The sequence below is a fragment of the Panthera onca genome, chromosome C2, assembly GCF_046562875.1.
Source record: "Panthera onca isolate mPanOnc1 chromosome C2, mPanOnc1 haplotype 2, whole genome shotgun sequence".
Taxonomy (NCBI): domain Eukaryota; kingdom Metazoa; phylum Chordata; class Mammalia; order Carnivora; family Felidae; genus Panthera; species Panthera onca.
Window position 1 is genome coordinate 82,142,091 of NC_138347.1, and position 18,884 is coordinate 82,160,974.

Below are 18,884 nucleotides of genomic sequence, written 5' to 3' on the forward strand. Positions count from 1 at the left end.
ATCATTCCACTTGTTGTCCTGGGAAGAAGGCAGAGTGAGATATTATTATCTCATTTTCCAGATGAGGAAGTGGAGGCATAGAGATGATTAAATAGGACATCACATGTAAAAGTATCTGTGACAGAGCCTGGTATATATGTCGTTGTGTGTGTGTGTATACATATACATACAGACACACACATACATCTTTTGCAATGAGGTGAAGGGTATATTTTTTCCTCTTTACAATAATATATTTACTTACCATCAAAAAGCAATTTGGTGGCAGGTCTGAAATTAAAGCTACTTAACTTCTAGTCTAGTCTTTCTAGTAAGCTCTATTCGGATGACACAGATGATATTTCCATATCTGGCTAATAGCTTTCCATAATCAGGACAAACTAACATCTATTACTGTAGTTCAATTTTAGAAATATAATCCAGAAAAAGAAGATGTGGTATATATACATAATGGAATATTACTTAGCAATCAAAAAGAATGAAATCTTACCATTTGCAACAATGTGGATGAACTAGAGTGTATTATGCTAAGCGAAATAAGTCAAATTTGTCAGAGAAAGACATATCATATGGTTTTACTCATATGTGGAATTTAAGGAACAAAACAGATGAACATAGGGGAAGGGAAGCAAAACTAAGATGAAAACAGAGAGGCAGACAAACCATAGAGACTCTTACATACAGAAAACAAACTGAAGGCTGCTGGCAGGGTGTTGGGTGGGGGATGGGCTAAATGAGTGATGGGCATTAAGGAGGGCACTTGGGATGAGCACTGGGCGTTACATGTAAGTGATGAATCACTAAGTTCTACACCTGAAATCATTATTACACTTTATGTTAACTAACTTGGATTTAAGTTTTAAAAATCTTTTTTTTTTTTAATGTTTATTTATTTTTGAGAGAGACAGAGACAGAATGCGAGTGCGTTGGGGGCAGAGAGAGAGGGAGACACAGAATCTGAAGCAGGCTCCAGGCTCTAAGCTGTCAGCACAGAGCCAAAGTGGGGCTTGAACTCACAAGCTGTGAGATCATGACCTGAGTCAAAGTCGGATGCTCAACCGACTGAACCACCCAGGCGCCCCTAAATTTTAAAAATCTTTAAAAATGTATCTATACGAATCTATCTAGAGATATAATCCATAGATATCATAGGCACACTTCCTTAAACTTTGTTCTTTATACATTTCTTTTTTAATTTTTTTTTAACATTTATTTATTGCTGAGAGACAGAGACAGAGCATGAGCAGGGGAGGGGCAGAGAGGGAGGGAGACACAGAATCTGAAGCAGGCTCCAGGCTCTGAGCTGTCAGCACAGAACCCCATGCGGGAGTCAAACCCACGAACTGCGAGATCATGACCTGAGCCAAAGTTGGACGCTTAACCGACTGAGCCACCCAGGCGCCCTGTTCTTTATACATTTCTACTGGCATTACATATCATTTCGACTTCTTGAGATCTCTTTCCTTGAACAGAGAGAGCCTTGGGCCAAATTTTGGTTTAGGTGAAGTTTGGCTTTGTTTTCCTTCTACCTTCTTTTCTGGTTCTTCTATTTCTTATGTGACAACTCATATTCCATGAAAATCAGTTCATGGGCAGCAACAGCAGGCAGAGGAATATAATTAGGACAGGGAACCATGAGTCAGAAACTAGAAATGCCACAGAAAAGCATCTCCAGCAATTAGGAACTGGGAGGAGTGAGGGCAATCTGAGTGAAGTAAAGGGTTAACAATTTGGAGTTTGACAGGCAGTGAGGAAGCAGGGCAGAGCAGACCAGCAGAGTACAATGCTTTGCACCTTCAATCACCCATTATTTCTTTTACTATGGTGAATTCCAATCTAATATGACATTGACTTAGAATCCTACTAGTAGTAATAATTCCAACAGTTGGCTGGCTGACCAGTCATTTGGAGTGAAGTGTGATCACAGTTCTTTGGCAGAGGGTTTTCTTTATTCTGGTTGTTGAAATAGATGCAATTATATTAACTCACACTAAAGAGGGAGAAACTGATCGTTAATTTATTGCACGTCTCAAAAATAGTATGTTTTGAGGAAAGAACCAAAGCAACAACTTCTCCAAGTATATTCTATGGCATACTGACTCCTGCGGTTTAGCTGAATGCTCCAGAGGAAAACAAGGATTCTGTGGTCAAAAACTTAGGGAAATGTTACATGACCTTCTTACTAGAAACATCAACATATTAAAGATCCTGAGAAGCCTTGTAGTAAATATATAAACTCATTCAATTTTATTTACTTTTGTGGTTAGTGCTTTTAGTGTCCTGTTCAAGAAATCTTTGCATACCCCAAGACTGCAAAGATATTTTCCATTGTTTTTTTCTATCTTTCTGGTTCTGGGTTTTATGTTTAGATCTATAATCAATGTCTATTTAATTTTTGTGTATGGAACGATAAAGACATGACAGTTCTTTTCTTTCTGTCCTATAGGAAAATCCATTTGGTCCAGCAACATGTTTAAAAAGACTCCCTTTGTCATTGAACTGATGTGCCACCTTGATCAAATATCAATTGACCTTATATGTGTAGGTCTATTTCTGGACATTCTATTCTGCTCCCTTGATATATTCATCTATTCTTAGAGCAATAATTGTTGATAACAGTATAACAATATATAACAATAATAACAGTTGATAGCTTTTTTAATTTTTTAAATGTTTATTTTAGAGAGACAGAGCACAAACAGGGGAGGGCCAGAGAGAGAGGGAGACACAGAATGGAAGCAAGCTCCACACTCTGAGCTGTCAGTACAGAACCCGAAGTGGGACTCGAACCCATGAACCGTGAGATCATGACCTAAGCCAAAGTCGGCTGCTCAACCGACTGAGCCACCCAGGAGTCCCAATAGTTGATAACTTTATAGTTAAGTCTTAAAAGCACATATTATAAATCATCCAACTTGTTCTTTTTCAAGATTTTGGCTATTCAATATCCATTACATTACCAGATAAATTTTAGAATCAGCTTGACAATTTCTTCAAAAACACCTGCTGGAATTTTGATAGGAATTGCACTGGCTCTATAAATTTATTTAAGGAGAACTGGCATCTTAACAATTTTGAGTTTTATAATCCATGATCATGTTTTTTTGTTTGTTTTTGTTTTTTAAGATTGTTGATTGGTTGATTTTATAGTAGGCTCCATGCCCAATGTGGGGCTTGAACTCAGGACCCTGAGAGTAAGAGTTGCATGCTCTACCAACTAAGCCAGCCCAGTGCCCCAGTGGTATTTTTATTGAGCTTTTTAATTGTCATCTTTCATTTTTCTCAGTAATGTTTTGTATTTTTCAGTATAAAGGTCCTTGTGCTCTTTTTAAAGATTCATTGCTATGTATTTGATATTTTTAATGGTGATATTTTCATCTATTTTCTAATTGTTTTATCTGTCCTAATTATTTCCAATATAAGTTTTTATATTGACTAACTGGTGACCTTGCAAAATTCATTAATTAGTTCAAATAGCTTTTTATAGATTCTACAGGGGTTTCTGTATACACAATCATACGATATGTAAATAATGATAACTTTTGCTTCCTTTCTGGACTTTGGCCTTTTATTTCTTTTTCTTGCCTTATCATACTGGTTCTATATTAAGCACCTAATATACATCATCTCATTTAATCTTTACAACAATTCATTGTTATTGCTATTTACATAAGGCAAGAAAACTGAGACTCAGAAATGTTCAGTAACTTGCCCACTCAAGATTGCACAACTATTAACAGATCTAGAATTCAACCCCAGGCACTTTTACTCCAAACATGTACCAGTGACCCCTAGCTTATGAGTTTGGAAAACTGAGAGGCACAAAAGCCAAAAAAAATATTATCAAATTAATAATGGGAAAAAATCTCATCAAAGGCAAAGGATATGAACAATTCACAGAAAAAAAAGCAGGTTTCTTTTAAATATGAAAAGATGCTCAACCCCGCTCATAAGGAGAGATACACACATTAAAACAATGCTAAAATGATGCAGCCTCTATGGACAGAAGTATGTAATTATTGAAAAATTGAAAAATATAACTACCATGTGATTCAACAATCTCACTTCTGGGTATATATCCAAAAAAACTGAAAGCAGGATGACCTCAAAATGTTACCTGCACACCCATATTCATAGCAGCATTATTCACAACAGCCAAGAAGCAGAAATAATCCAAGTGTCCATCAATGGACAAATGGATAAACAAACTGTGGTATACAATGGAATGTTATTCAACCTTAAAAGGGAAGGAAATCCTGTGATTTGCTATAACACAGGTGAAACTTGAGGACTTTACACAAAGTGAAATAAGCCAATCACAAAAAGACAAAAACGGTGTGATTCCACTTATATGAGGTATGTAAAGTAATCAAACTCATAGAGATAGAAAGTAGAGTGGTGGTTGCCAGGGGCTGGAGGGAGGGGGAAATGGGGAGTTGTTATTTAGTGGGTATAGAGTTTCAGTTTGGCAAGGTGAAAAAGTTCTGGAGATCTGTTTCACAACAATGTTAATATACTTATTACTGTTGAACTGAACACTTAAAAATGGTTAAGATGGTAAATTTTATATTCTGTGTTTCTCATCACAATTTAAATTTAAAAATTATTTTTAAAAACTTTAACAAATTTTATTATGAATTCTAAAAAAAGCTATGCTGAAACCATTTTTTAACCTATCAGATGGGCAAAAATCCAAAAGTCTGATAACAATCTCTTAGTTGGCAAGGATATGAGAAACAGTATTTTTTATTCACTGCTGGTAGAGTACAAATTGGTACAAACCCTGTGAAAGGTGACTAAGCAATATTTATGGCACCTTTTGTTACAGCTATTATACTGTGATAAATTTAATCTTGGAGATATATTGTATGCATGTATGAAATGATATATGCATGGGTTATGAACTTCAGCATTATTTACAATGGGAAGATACTGGAAACAACCAAAATGCCCATCACTAAGTGACTAGTTGGATAAATTACAATACATCCATACAATGGAATACTATACAGCTATTTAAAAGTGAAGACATTAAAAAAAAATAAAAATAAATAAAATTGAAGACATTCAACATATATTACAAATTAAAAAATTAATAACAGTATGTGTAACAGTATTTGTAAAAAGGAGAAAAGAATCTGTGTATAGTTTTATATTTCCCGGCATGTACATCAAGAAACTCTGGAAGGATACATGGAATAGTAATAATAATAGCAGTTTGGGGCCCTGAATGGAAACTGAATGGATAGAGGACTGGTAAGGAAGGAAGACTTTTCAATGCACAGTTTTCTGTAAATTTTGGTTTGGGAGTCATGTGAATATATCATCTATTCAAAAAATTAACTAAAAAACTTCTATGCTTAAAAATAAATTTTAATGGCACTGACATTAATATATTCATAAAATGAGTATTTACGAGGTGTCTACTATATGTCAAGTAGGTACTATCTTGGACACTGGCGATATAGCACTGAACAAGACAAGTTTCTTATATTCTAGTGGGAAAGAATGTATATGTTGATTTTATTTAAAAAAATATACACACACATATAATTCTGAATATTATATATATTCATTCATATATAGCATGTACATTTGACTATATGTCGTATGTGTGTATACATATATATTTTTTCGATAAAATGAATAAATAATAAATAAATTTTTCGATAAATGAATTCATTTTTCGATAAAATGAATAAATAAAAAATAAATAAACGTTAAAAAAATTAAAAAAAAATAGTGCTAGGTAGCTATTTTTTTTTAACTTTTTAAAATTTATTTTGGAGACAGGGAGAGACAGAGCATGAACAGGGGAGGGTCAGAGAGAGGGAGACACAGAATCTGAAACAGGCTCCAGGCTCCGAGCTGTCAGCACAGAGCCCGACGCGGGGCTCGAACTCACGGACCGCGAGATCATGACCTGAGCAAAGTCGGGGAGATCATGACCTGAGCGAAGTCGGACGCTTAACCGACTGAGCCACTCAGGCGCCCCGGGCTATTGTTAAAAGTCAATTAAGGTAAAGGAAAAAAGGGCAATGTGGCAGAAGTTGGGCGGTAGTGCCTCAGAAGAGGAGGTATTTGAGTAGAGATCTGAATGAAAAGAAGGAAGAAACAATACAGGGAAGAGCTTTCCAGGCAGCAAAGACCCTGAGGCATGAACAAGTTTGCTGTGTTCCAGAAGCAGTAAAAACACTTACTTAGCTGGAGCAAACTGTGTGAAGGGAACAATGGTAGATAATGATGTTAAACAGATGGTCAGAAGGTAGATCATGTGGGCTTTGTAGGGCAGGAGCAAGGGTTTGGATGTTAGAGGCTCTTACAGAAGGTTTTTAAAAATATCTGAAAGGAGCCCAAAGGCTAGGAAGAAGGTCGAGTAGGAGGACCCTGAGCTCACCTTGTCCCATGGATGCAACCAGATAACATTCACATCAGTGTAAGTAACCCAGAAAATGACCCGAAGACTGGCAGAGCAAACTCTACAACTAAATGTAAAGAAGAGGCCACATCAAAGAGGATAGGAAGGTCAGAGACGCAGTGGGAAAGCTAAATGGACCCACAGGACTGTCTGCCGGAGGGAGGGACGAGTGAACTCAGAGAAGGGAAGAAATAGATGTCACAGTGTCCCGGTGTCATAACCTGGAAGCCCACAAGGGGAAGATGAATCCCCATAACATTTGGCTTTGAAAACTAGAGGGGCTGGATTTTGCAAGTACTTACAACCAGTGGGACTTAAAGCCTGGAATTTTAAAAATCAGTGAGCTCAGTTCTGGGGGAGCTTTGGAGAGTGATAGGAAACTGCGCTCTTACCCTTAGAGAGACAGCACAATGAACAGCTCAGGAAGATACAACATGGAAGCAGTAGTTTGAAAATGCCTGGGGCATATGGGAAGGAGAGGTATTTACTCATCTTAGAGCCTGTCCTGGAGAGTTAGGGATTATAGGGAGACTCCTGCAGGAACAAAGGAGCTGGCAGGTGCTATTTCCCTCACCTGCCTCCCGGCATAAATACACAGTCACCTGCACAGCACCAACATTCCCTACCTAGCTTGCTTACACCAAGCCCTGGCCCCCGTTAGCCAAGCTTGCCTCAGTCCAGGTGCTGCAGGTCCCCTCCCCAAGACACCTGAGCAAACCTTGCAAACACCATGTCTTCTGACCCATGTACTTTATGGAGCCTCAATCCTGACAGCAGGAGCAGTGGATCCCCTTTCATAGAGGCCCTGCACACACCTTGTTAAAATTGCATGCACCACGTCCATGTATTTTATGGATTAGCCCAGCCAGTCCTGTTCCCAGCAGCAGAGGCACGTCCCTTCTTCCCATGTCCAAATCTTGCAGGCACTACAGCCTTGCCCCGAAGCATGTTGCAGATCTACCCCCTCCAATAGACTTTCTTTTTTTTTTTTTTAATGTTTTATTTATTCTTGAGAGAGAGACAGACAGAGACAGAGAGAGACAGAGAGAGACAGAGCAGAGCATGAGTGAGGGAGAGTCAGAGAGAGGGACACAGAATCCGAAGCAGACTTCAGGTTCTGAGCTGTCAACACAGAGCACAACATGGGGCTCAAACTCACTAGCTGTGAGATCATGACTTGAGCCGAAGTCGGATGCTCAACCGACTGAGCCACCCAGGCGCCCCTAGCCCCTCCAACAGACTATCAGTTAGAGTCCACTCAAACCAGGGCCACAAGCCTGGCAGTGTGCAAGCAGCCCCGACAGGGGCCAGCACCAATCCAAAGAGACTCCTGCCCTGGGGACAGGGAAAGATACACACACAAATCAGACTATGGCCCCACAAATGTGCTGGGGCAGACAGCTGGTCTGATTGCAGGCCTCCTCCAACAACAAAAACTTCTTAGGGGACAAACAGGGAAAGCACCCTGCAGTTTGGTGCTACTACATCTCTGGCAAATGCCTGGTCTGACTAAACTCAAGCCAAAGGCAGCCCCAGATCGGCCCACTAACAACATAGGTACCAAACCCTGCCCACAACAGGCAAAGAGAGCCATTGGAGATGACTGGACTGTGGGAAAAAGCAGCTCAGTCACAACAGCCAAAAAGTAGCATGCAACACACATACGAGACACCCCTGCAGTGCCAGGTTCTAGAGAGGACACTGCATTGTAGAGCACTACAGGATCTCTTCTTCATAAGGCCAATGCTTTCAAGGTCAGGAGACATAGCTGACTTTTCTAACACACAGAAACAGACATAGAGAGTTAGACAAAATGAGAAAAGAGAGGAATATGTCCCAAATGAAAGAACAGGATAAAATCACAGCACGAGAACGAAATGAAATGGAGATAGGTAATATGCCGGTAAAAAATTTCAAGTAACAGTCACAAAGATACTCACTGGACTTGAGAAAAATGTGGAGGACATCAATGAGACTGTTAACAAACAGATAAAAAAGAACCAATCAGAGATGAAATAATAAATGAAAATAAAAATCCAGTAGATGGAATAAATAGCAGACTAGAGGAAGCATAAGAATGAATCATCAATCTGGAGGAAAGAGTAATGAAAAAGCTGAGCAGGTGACAGAACAAAATTATGCAAAATGAGAATAGACTTAGGGAACTCAGTGACTCCATCAAGCATAATAACATTCATATTATAGGGATCCTAGAAGAAGAAAGAGAAAAGGGGGCAGAAAATTTATCTGAAGAAAAAATAGCTGAAAACATCCCAAATCAAGGGAAGGAAACAGAAATTCAGATCCAAAAGGCACAGAGATCCCCCAACAAAATCAACCCAAACAGGTCCAAACCAAGACATATAGTAATTAAAATGGCAAAAAAGTAGTGATAAAGAGAGAATTTTAAAAGAAGCAAGAGAAAAAAAAGACCCTTGCATACAAGGGAAACCTTGTAAGGCTGTTAGCAGAAATTCTGCAGGCCAGAAAGGAGTGGCATGATATATTTAATGTGCTGAAAGGAAAAAAATCTGTAGCCAAGAACACTCCATCCAGCAAGACTATCATTCAGAATAGAAGGAGAAATAGAGTTTCCCAGACAAACAAAAGTGAAAGAAATTCATGACCGTTTAACCAGCCCTACAAGAAATGTATGCTTTGAGTGGAAAGGAAAGACCATAAGTATGAGTAAGAAAAGTAGGAAGCACAAAAGCAGTAAAGTATATCTGTATTAATCAGTCACAGGACTCACACACACAAAAAAGGATGTAATGTATGACACTATATACCTAAAACGTTGAGAGGAGGAGGAATAAAGAATGGGTTCAGACTTAAGCAACCATCAACTTAATATTGACTTCTATATGCAGAAGATGTTTTATATACAGACCTAATGGTAACCACAAATCAAAAACCAGTAATAGATATGCAAAGAATAAAGAGCAATGAATCCAAGTATATCACTAAAGAAAGCCAACTTATCATGAGAGAAGAGAGCAAGAGAAGGTACAGAAAAGAATATGCTGCCTACAGGAGACTCATTTCAGACCTATAAACACATGCAGATTGAAAGTGAGGTCATGGAGAAACAGTTATCATGCAAACTTATGTGAAAAGAAAGCCAGGGTAGCAATGCTTAAAGCAAACAAAATAGACTAAACAAAGACTGTAACAAGAGACAGAGAAGAACACTATATAATCATAAAAGGGGACAATCCAACAAGAAGACATAACAATTGTAAATATTTATGCACCCAACATGGAAGATCCTATATACATAAAACAGTTAGTAACAAATATAAAGGAACTTATCAATAGTAATACAATAATAGTAGGGGATTCTAACACTCCACTTACAACATCAGACAGATCATCCAAACAGAAATCAATAAGGAAACAGTGGCTTTGAATGATACATTGAATCAGATGGCTCTAACAGATATATTCAGAACATTCCATCCTAAAAAAGCAGAATACACATTCTTTTCAAGTGCACACAGAACATTCTCCAGAATAGATCATATATTAGGCCACAAAACAAGACTCAACAAATGCACAAAGATTCAAGTCATAACACACATTTTTCAGACCACAACACCATTAAACTAGAAATCAACCACAAGAAAAAAATCTCAAAGACCACAAATACATACAGATTAAATTACATGGAGACAAATGAAAATGAAAATACAATGGTCTAAAACAAAAGCGGTTTTGTTTTTATTTTAATTAACAAAAGTGGTTCTAAGAGGGTAGTTTATAACAATACAGGCCTACCTCAAGAAGCAAGAAAACAACTCAACCTAACCTTACACCTAAAGGACTTAGAAAAGAACAACAAACAAAACTCAAAACCAGCACCAGCTGAAAGAAGGAAATAAAGATTAGACCAGAAATAAATGATACAGAAATGAAAAAACAGAAACAATAGAACAGATCAATGAAACCAGGAACTGGTTCTTTGAAAAAAATCAACAAAATTGATAAACCTCTAGCCAGATTTATAAAAAGAGAGAGGGAGTACTCAAGTAAACAAAATCAGAAAGAGGGGAAATAACCACCAATACCACAAAAACACAAGGAGAATATTATGAGGGGCGCCTGGGTGGCTCAGTCGGTTAAGCGTCCGACTTCAGCTCGGGTCATGATCTCGCGGTCCGTGAGTTCGAGCCCCGCGTGGGGCTCTGTGCTGCCAGCTCAGAGCCTGGAGCCTGCTTCCGATTCTGTGTCTCCCTCTCTCTCTGCCCCTTCCCTCCTCATGCTCGGTCTCTCTCTGTCTCAAAGATAAATAAAAACATTAAAAAAAAATTTAAAAAAAAAATTATATGACAACAAATTGGATGATCTAGAAGAACTGGATGAATTCCTAGAAACACATAAACTACCAAAAATGAAGAAGAAATAGAAAATTTTAACAAACCAATTACCAGTACTGAAATTGAATCAATAATCAAAAAACTCACAACAAACGAAAGTCCAGGACCAGATGCCTACACAGCTGAATTCTACCAAACACTTAAAGAAGAGCTAATACCTATTCTTCCTAAACTTTTCCAAAAAATAGAAGAGGAAGGAAAGCTTCCAAATTCATTCTATGAGGCCAACGTTACCCTGACACGGAAACCAGATTAAGACATCACCAAATAAAAGAACTACAGGCCAATATCTCTGATGAACATAGATCAAAAACCTTCAACAAAATATTAGCAACCTGAACCCAACAAGACACTAAAAAAAATCATTCACCATGATCAAGTGGGATTTATTCCTGGGATGCAAGACTGGTTCAATATTCACAAATCAATCAACATGATACATCACATCAACAAGAGAAAGGATAAGAACCATATGATAATTTCAATAGATTCAGAAGGAGCATTTGACAAACTACAACACCCATTCATGATAAAAACCTTCAATGAAGATTAGAGGGAATATACCTCAACATATTAAAGGCCTCATATGAAAAACCCACAGCTAATATCATACTTGATGGGGAAAAACTGAGAGCTTTTCCCCTAAGTTCAATAACAAGACAAGGATGTCCACTCTCATCACTTTTATTCAACATAGTACTGGAAATCCTAGCCATAGCAATCAGATAAGAAAAAGCTGGTAAGGAAAAAGTAAAACTTTCGCTATTTGCAGATGATATGATACTTTATGTAGAAAATCTGAGATACTCCACCAAACAACTACTAGAATTGATAAATGAATTCAGTAAGGTCTCAGAATATAAAAATCAATGTACAGAAATCCATTGCATTTTTAAAGTTTATTTATTTTAAGAGAGCAAGAGAGCAAGCATGGGTGTCAGAGATACAGAGAGGGAGAGAGAATACCCTAAGTTCATACTCACGAACAACGAGATCATCACCTGCACTGAAATCAAGAGTCTGATGCTGAACTTACTGAGCCACCCAGATGCCCCTAATCCACTGCATTTCTATATACTAATAATGAAGCAGCAGAAAGAGAAATTTAAAAAAACTACCCCATTTCAACTGCACCAAAAATAATACCTAGGAATAAACTTAACCAATGAGGTGAAAGACCTGTACTCTGAAAAGTATAAAACATGGATGAAAGAAATTGAAGATGACACAAAGAAATATAAAGACATTTCATGCTCATTAATTGGAAGATCAAATATTGTTAAAATGTCCATACTACCCCAAGTAATCTACACATTTAATGCAATCCCTATCAAAATACCACCAGCATTTTTTACAGAACTAGAACAAACAATCCTAAAATTTGTATAGAACCACAAAGACTCTGAGTAGCCAAAGCAATCTTGAAAAACACAACAAAACAGGAGATATTACAATTTCAGACTTAAGTTATATTACAAAGCTGTAGTAATCAAAACGGTATGGTACTGGCACAAAAACAGACACATAGATCAATAGAACAGAATAAAAGGCCTAGAATAAACCTATATTATATGGTCAATTAGTCTTCAACAAAGCAGGAAAGAATATCCAATGGGAAAAAGTCGCTTCAACAAATGGTGTTGGAAAAACTGGACAGGTACATACAGAAGAATGAAACTGGACCACTTTTTTACACCATACACAAAAATAAACTCAAAGTGGATCAAAGACCTAAATGTGAGGCCTGAAACCATAAAAATCCTAAAGAGAGCCAAGGCAGTAATTTTTCTGACATTGGCCATAACAACAAAGCAGAATACACATTCTTTTCAAGTGTACACAGAACATTCTCCAGAACAGATCACATATTAGGCCACAAAACAAGTCTCAAAAAATGCAAAAAGATTTAAGTCATAACATGCATTTTTCAGACCAAAGACATGTCTCCTGAAGAAAGATAAACAAAAGCAAAAATAAACTACTGAGACATCAAAATAAAAAGCTTCTGTACAGCAAAGGAAATAATCAACAAAACTAAAAGACAACTTACTGAATGGGAGAAGATATTTGCAAATGACATATCCAATTAAAGGTCAGTATGCAAAATATATGAAGGACTTATACAAGTCAACACCAAAAAAAAAAAAAAAAATTCAATTAAAATATGGGCAGAAGACACGAACAGGTATTTCTCCAAAGAAGACATACAGATGGCCAACAGACATAAAAAAATGCTCAACATGACTCATCATCAGGGAAATGCAAATCAAAAGCCCAATGAGATATCACCTCGCACCTGTCAGAATGGCTAAAATAAAAAACTCAAGAAACAACAAGTACTGGTGAGGATGTAGAGAAAAAGGAACCCTCGTGCATTGTGGGTGGCAATACAAACTGGTGTAGCTACAGTGTAAGACAGTATGGAGGTTCCTCATTAAAAATAGAGCTACCTTGGGGTGCCTGAGTGGCTCAGTCAGTTAAGTGTCTGACTCTTGATCTCAGCTCAGGTCATGATCTCAAGGTTTGTGAGTTCAAGCCCCACATGAGGCTCTGTGCTTACATCGCAGAGCCTGCTTGGGATTCTGTCTCTCCTTCTCTCTGCCCCTCCCTTGCTGTGCTGTCTCTCTCAAAATAAATTAACTAAAAAGTTTTTAATTAAAAAAAAAAAAATAGAGCTACCATATGCTCCAGCAATTGCACTACTGGGTATTTACACAAAGAATACAAAAACACTAATTCAAAGGGTTACATGCACCCCTATGTTTATTGCAGCATAATTTACAACAGTCAAATTATAGAAGCAGCCCAAGTGTCCATTAATAGATGAATAAAGAAGATGTGGTGTGTGTGTGTGTATGGATGGATCTAGAAAGTATAATGCTAAGTGAAATAAGCCAGTCAGAAAGAGAAATACCATATGATTTCACACATATGTGGAATGTAAGAAACAAAACAGGACCTCCTGGTTGGCTCATTTGGTTGAGCGTCTGACTCTTGATTTCAGCTCAGATTCATGATCCCAGGGTCCAGCATGGATCAACCCCCACATTGGGGCTCCAACATCAGGGCTCCAACAGAGCCTGCTTGGGATTCTCTCTCTCTCTCTCTCTCTCTCTCTCTCTCTCTCTCTCTCTCTCTCTCTCCTTCTGCCCCTCTCTCCCCTGCTTGTGAGCTCTCTCTCTAAAAAAAAAGAAACAAATATACAAAGAAAAGGTAGACAAACCAAAAGCCAGTCTCTTAACTATGGAGATCAAACAGAGCAGTATGGGGGGGGGGGGGGGATGGGTGAAATAGGTGAAGGAAATTAAGAGTACACTTAGCATGATGAGAACTGAGTAATGTATAGAATTGTTGAATCACTATATTGTACAAGTGAAACTAATATAACACTGTACATTAAGTACATTGGAATTTAAAAAAAAAGAAAAAGGGCACCCTTCCTACTCAGCTCCCATGAAGGGAGGGGGGCATGACTTAGCAGACACCTGGGGATGAAGAGAACATCACCATCCTGTGGTTCAGGGTTTGTGTGAGGTCCCAAATCCCTTCCATCCAGGAGCAGTGAACCAAAGTTTCATCTGTGGCCTTGTGTCCTTTCCTAGCACCAAAGAGGCTTCCAACCAGACCTCAGGCTTAGACAGAACCCTAACTATAAAAATGTCAATTAAAAATAGAAAAACAAATGAAAAAATATCCAAAATGGTCTTACGATTCAGCTGGTACACCCTTGTATGGCCTTCCAGGTTGTTAAAAGATTGAAAGAGCTTCTTCCCTGGCAATAGAGCCACCTGCCATGCTGACTCCCTTCCTAGGACCTTTCCACCACTGCCCACCAACAACCAACAACTATAAGTAACCTGGCCCAGGAGAGGCTATTGAGTGGGAGGAATGAATCAGCTCAGGAACCAAGAATCATGGAGATTCAGCAAGCTAAAGGGTGAGTAAATGTTTCACTTTATTACAGTCCTAGAACCTGCTTAGGACAGTGTGTCTTGGGGTTCTATTCCACCCATGGTCAGTTGGGGCCAATTACCATCATCTGGGCTTCCGCTCAGTCCTGCAGAAATATGAGGCAGTCTAGAGAAACAGACTGGATGTCCCTGAGATCTGAGATAAAGACAGAGGAAAGGGGAAACCTTGTGTACTTACTTCTACATAAACAATGTGTATCCTCAGCACTCCTTGATTGATTTGAAAGGCTACTGGCTAACAGGTGGCATTTATAACTTTTATATATTAATGACATCAAACTTTGTTTCTATATTAAAAGTCATAAAATTGTCCTGTACCAGGAGTGTTTTTTTTAAAATACATGTGGCAAAACAGAAAAAGAAAATATCAACTTCTCCAACACCAAATGCAAACTTAACATTCTTAGAGCCGCACTCAATAAAGTCAATGTTTGTGTAACGATGTGTGTAGTTCCTGGAATCTTTATCAACGTTGAACTGCAACAGCTGAAATACAACAATTCCAATTTAATATATGAAATTTTATTGTACTGGGAATTTAGACTGGGAAATTAGTATGCATGTCAAAATCTTAAAACAGATTTCTACAAAGTTGCATGAAATTCCTAAAGCTGCTTGCCATTTCCCTCTATTTCACCAAGTCCCTCCCCTTTGAAAACACTTTATACTGTTCTTAAATCTAGGCTCTCAACAGCTTATTACATTGTATTAAGTTCTACTTTATTTTCATTCATTTCATTTCTTTGGATCACAAAACCCCCAGTTTATCTGAAAGACTATTAAATATTTGCTAACATAAACTTGTAACATGAACCTGAACTAAAGGAAAAGCCGCTGGAAAGAGCACAGGGGAGAAATCTAAGCACTACCTAAGATTATTTCTAGGTATTATTTTCTGGCCGCAAACATCTTCACTCAGCCAAAGACAAGACATTAAAAGCCATCTTATGCAAGCAGGACCCGTTTTAGCAGAACACCTGCTGAAAAATTTCATGGTGTTCCTCTTCATTTTTTAAAATGCTGAAGCTTTCTTTTAACTAAGTGTAGTTACACAAGATTTACACCAGGCAAGACCTTATTTTAATCTAAGATGGAAATTATTCCCACCATCTTTCTACATTGGAATGTATTTTTAAAAAAAATTACTTACACCACACAGCAAAGTGAAATCTGGACAGACAGCATGAAACTACCGGCAGCCACCTATTTCCTCACAGACTAAACTTTGTTCCCTTCCTGGCTGTTTCTGGATCAGGTTCACACTGATACACATTTACTGTGGCCTTGGAAGCTACCACCCAGTGGAGCGAGGTGGGAGGGTTTGTTAATTTAACTACTGCTTGACCACTATTTATCAGCAGCTTCTTTAAGGTCGAGTTCAACGTGTTTAAAGAGACAAACGCAAGGAAGATCATAAGGTGAGCCTGAAAAATCTCTTAATCTCTGATAGTTGGGCTTTGGTTTCTGAGGACGTTCCTTTCCCATATGTTCCTGGGGGAAAAACTAATGTAGTCGTTCCTCTGAGCTTCAAAAGCCGTGTTTTCTTTTAATAAAAGTTTTCTCTTGTCCTTAGAATCTATACATTGTGCAATCATGGCAAAAAAGAGACCAGAAAGTTGCTTCTCCCCCACCTTCATTCCCTCTCTTTCACTAGTTAGGGGAATAATGCAGAGTTCTTGTTAAACTTAGTTCTTTCTGACATTGAAACCACCTGCTTACCTAAGAGTAAAAGTGGATCCCGAATTCTGTTCTTGGCAAGATAAAATGTTATGCTGCTTCATCTTCTTCCACATCCCCAAGCTTCTTTCTCTTCTGAGCTACTGTATTTCTGTAATTTGTAGCATTAGCTGTTGAAGCAGAAACCATTTATTATGTACTTACTGCACTAATCACTTTATAAACATTATCTCATTCTCTCCTAGGCAACATATTTGGGGATCATCTTCAATTCTTCTTAGTCTGCTTCTCTATCCAATTAGCCCCTTCTCTATCCTGGTGATCTTCTGCAGTTAGAACTGTGGTAGGCAGAATAATGGTCCCCCACAAAGATGTCCATTCTCTTATCACCAGAAGCTGTGAATATGTTACTTTACATGGCACAAGGGACTTTGGCAATGTGGTTAAGGTTAAGGACTTTTAGATGGGGGAGATCATCCAGATGGGGCCAATCTGACCACACGAATCCTTTAAAAGCAGTGAGCCTTTCTCAGCTGTGGTCAGTGAGGACTGGACTTGCTTCTGCTGGCTTTGAAGGGGAAGGAAGGGAACCACTAGAAGCTAGAAAAGGCAGGAAAACAGATTCTCTTCTAGATCCTCCAGAAAGAGATGCAGCCCTGATGATACCACAGTTTTAGCCTATTGAGATCCGTGTTGGATTTTTTTTTCCTAATGTTTATTTATTTTGAGAGAGAACACGTGTGCAAGTGGGGGAGGGGCAGAGAGAGAGAGAGAAAATCCCAAGCAGACTCCACCTTTCTAGGGCAGAGCCCACCTCGGGGCTAGATCCCATGAACGGTGAGATCATGACCTGAGCCAAGATCAAGAGTCAGGGGGCTAACGAAGCCACCCAGGCACCCCTTTGTGTTGGATTTCTCACCTACAGAACTGTAAGATAATAAACATGCATTGCTTTAGTCCGCTAAGTTTGTGATAATTCATCACGACCGCAATAGAAACATAATACAGGTACTTTAATTTCAAAATTAATTTCCTTTGAAAATTTAATACCAAAACTGAATAGTATACTCCAAATGAAGTCTGATAAAGAAAAAACTAATTGTGGAACTACTAAGTTCCTTATTCTGATGCCACACTTGGTGGACTCCTTATCACACCAGGTGCCTGACTCTACCCTCATTCTTTCTTTCAACTAATTTTGGAGATGAAATGCAGAGCTTTATGTTCAATTGAAATTTCACCTTATTTGTTTTAGCCCATCCTTCCCAACGATTAAGATTATGTTTAATCATGCCTCTGTACTGTCATAGGAAGTACCTTTTTAAGCCTAACTGCATTTACTTAATTCTCATGTATCCATCAAGTTATTAGTAAATAAACATTGACCAATCAAGATCAAAAACAGAGTTCTGAAATGGAGGACAAATTTTTGTTATTAGAGATCTTCAGTTTGACACTGATCATGAAACAAAACTCTTTGGGAGGCGCCTGGATGCTCAGTTGGTTAAGCATCCTACCCTTGACTTTAGCTCAGGTTATGATCTCATGGTTGGTGAGATCAAGCCCCACATCAGGCTCTGAGCTAACAGCATGGAGCCTGCTTGGGATTCTCTCCCTCTCTCTCTGTCTTTCCCCAATGCATGCTCACTCTCACACAATATATACATAAACATAAAAAAGGAAACTTCTTTGGGTACACAAGTTTGATCAGCTACAAACCACCTACTCTCATACAGCTTACTTTTTTTTTTAATTTCTCACACATATCAAGAGAATAAAATGCCTTAATAAATAAAGATGTGTCCACAGCATACTGGAAATGGAGATGTGGTTAGGTTGATATGAGCAGTTTTTGTTTTTTAATAGTTTGGTGCTGTCTCAATGATTATCATTTTCTTTGTTAAGAGTTTACAAACTATCAGGGTGCCTGGATGGTTCAGTCAGTTAAGTGTCTGACTCTTGATCTTGGTTCAGATCATGATCTCATGGTTTGAGAGATTGAGCCCTGCCTTGGACTCTATGCTGACAAAGCAGTGCCTGCTTGGGTTTCTCTCTCTCCCTCCCTCTCTGCCCCTCCCCAACTGGCACTGTCTTTCTCTTTCTTTCCCAATAATTAAATAAATAAATAAGCAAACAAACTTAAAAAAAAAGTTTACAAACTATCAGTTAATTATTCTTTCTAGAAGTCTACTTGAAATTAAAAGAAAGTTTATCCAATTGAAGGAAGTGACAACTAATTCTGTCTCAAAAGAGGATATGTGAATGGAGAGGGGGATAGGGGAAACACTATGAAAGAAGGCATGGTGGAAGGAATGAGCACAGGGCACCCTTGGGAGAGTATAAAAACCCAGCTGGTTAGAGCGATAGTGGTTATTGGAAGGTAGTGTGAACTGGGGTTGAAACATATGATGTAGTCTTAAAAGGGGGACTAGGACTTCAACT

General features: G+C 38.3%; 1 protein-coding gene across 9 annotated transcripts in view; it reads right to left on the bottom strand.

The window, feature by feature from the left end:
* MAP3K13 (mitogen-activated protein kinase kinase kinase 13) overlaps positions 1-18,884 on the bottom strand; it is a 170,420-nt gene that overhangs the window by 126,844 nt on the left and 24,692 nt on the right. For 5 of the 9 annotated variants that reach the window (XM_078453150.2, XM_078453152.2, XM_078453151.2 and 2 more), the window contains one exon: positions 16,485-16,612. The exons of 2 other annotated variants lie outside the window; for them this stretch is intronic. The gene's annotated coding sequence lies outside the window, so the exon portion shown is untranslated. Of the gene's footprint in view, positions 1-15,915; positions 16,447-16,484; positions 16,613-18,884 lie in introns of those variants that run through there. 2 more of the 9 variants (XM_078453154.2, XM_078453155.2) reach the window with 2 other exon arrangements.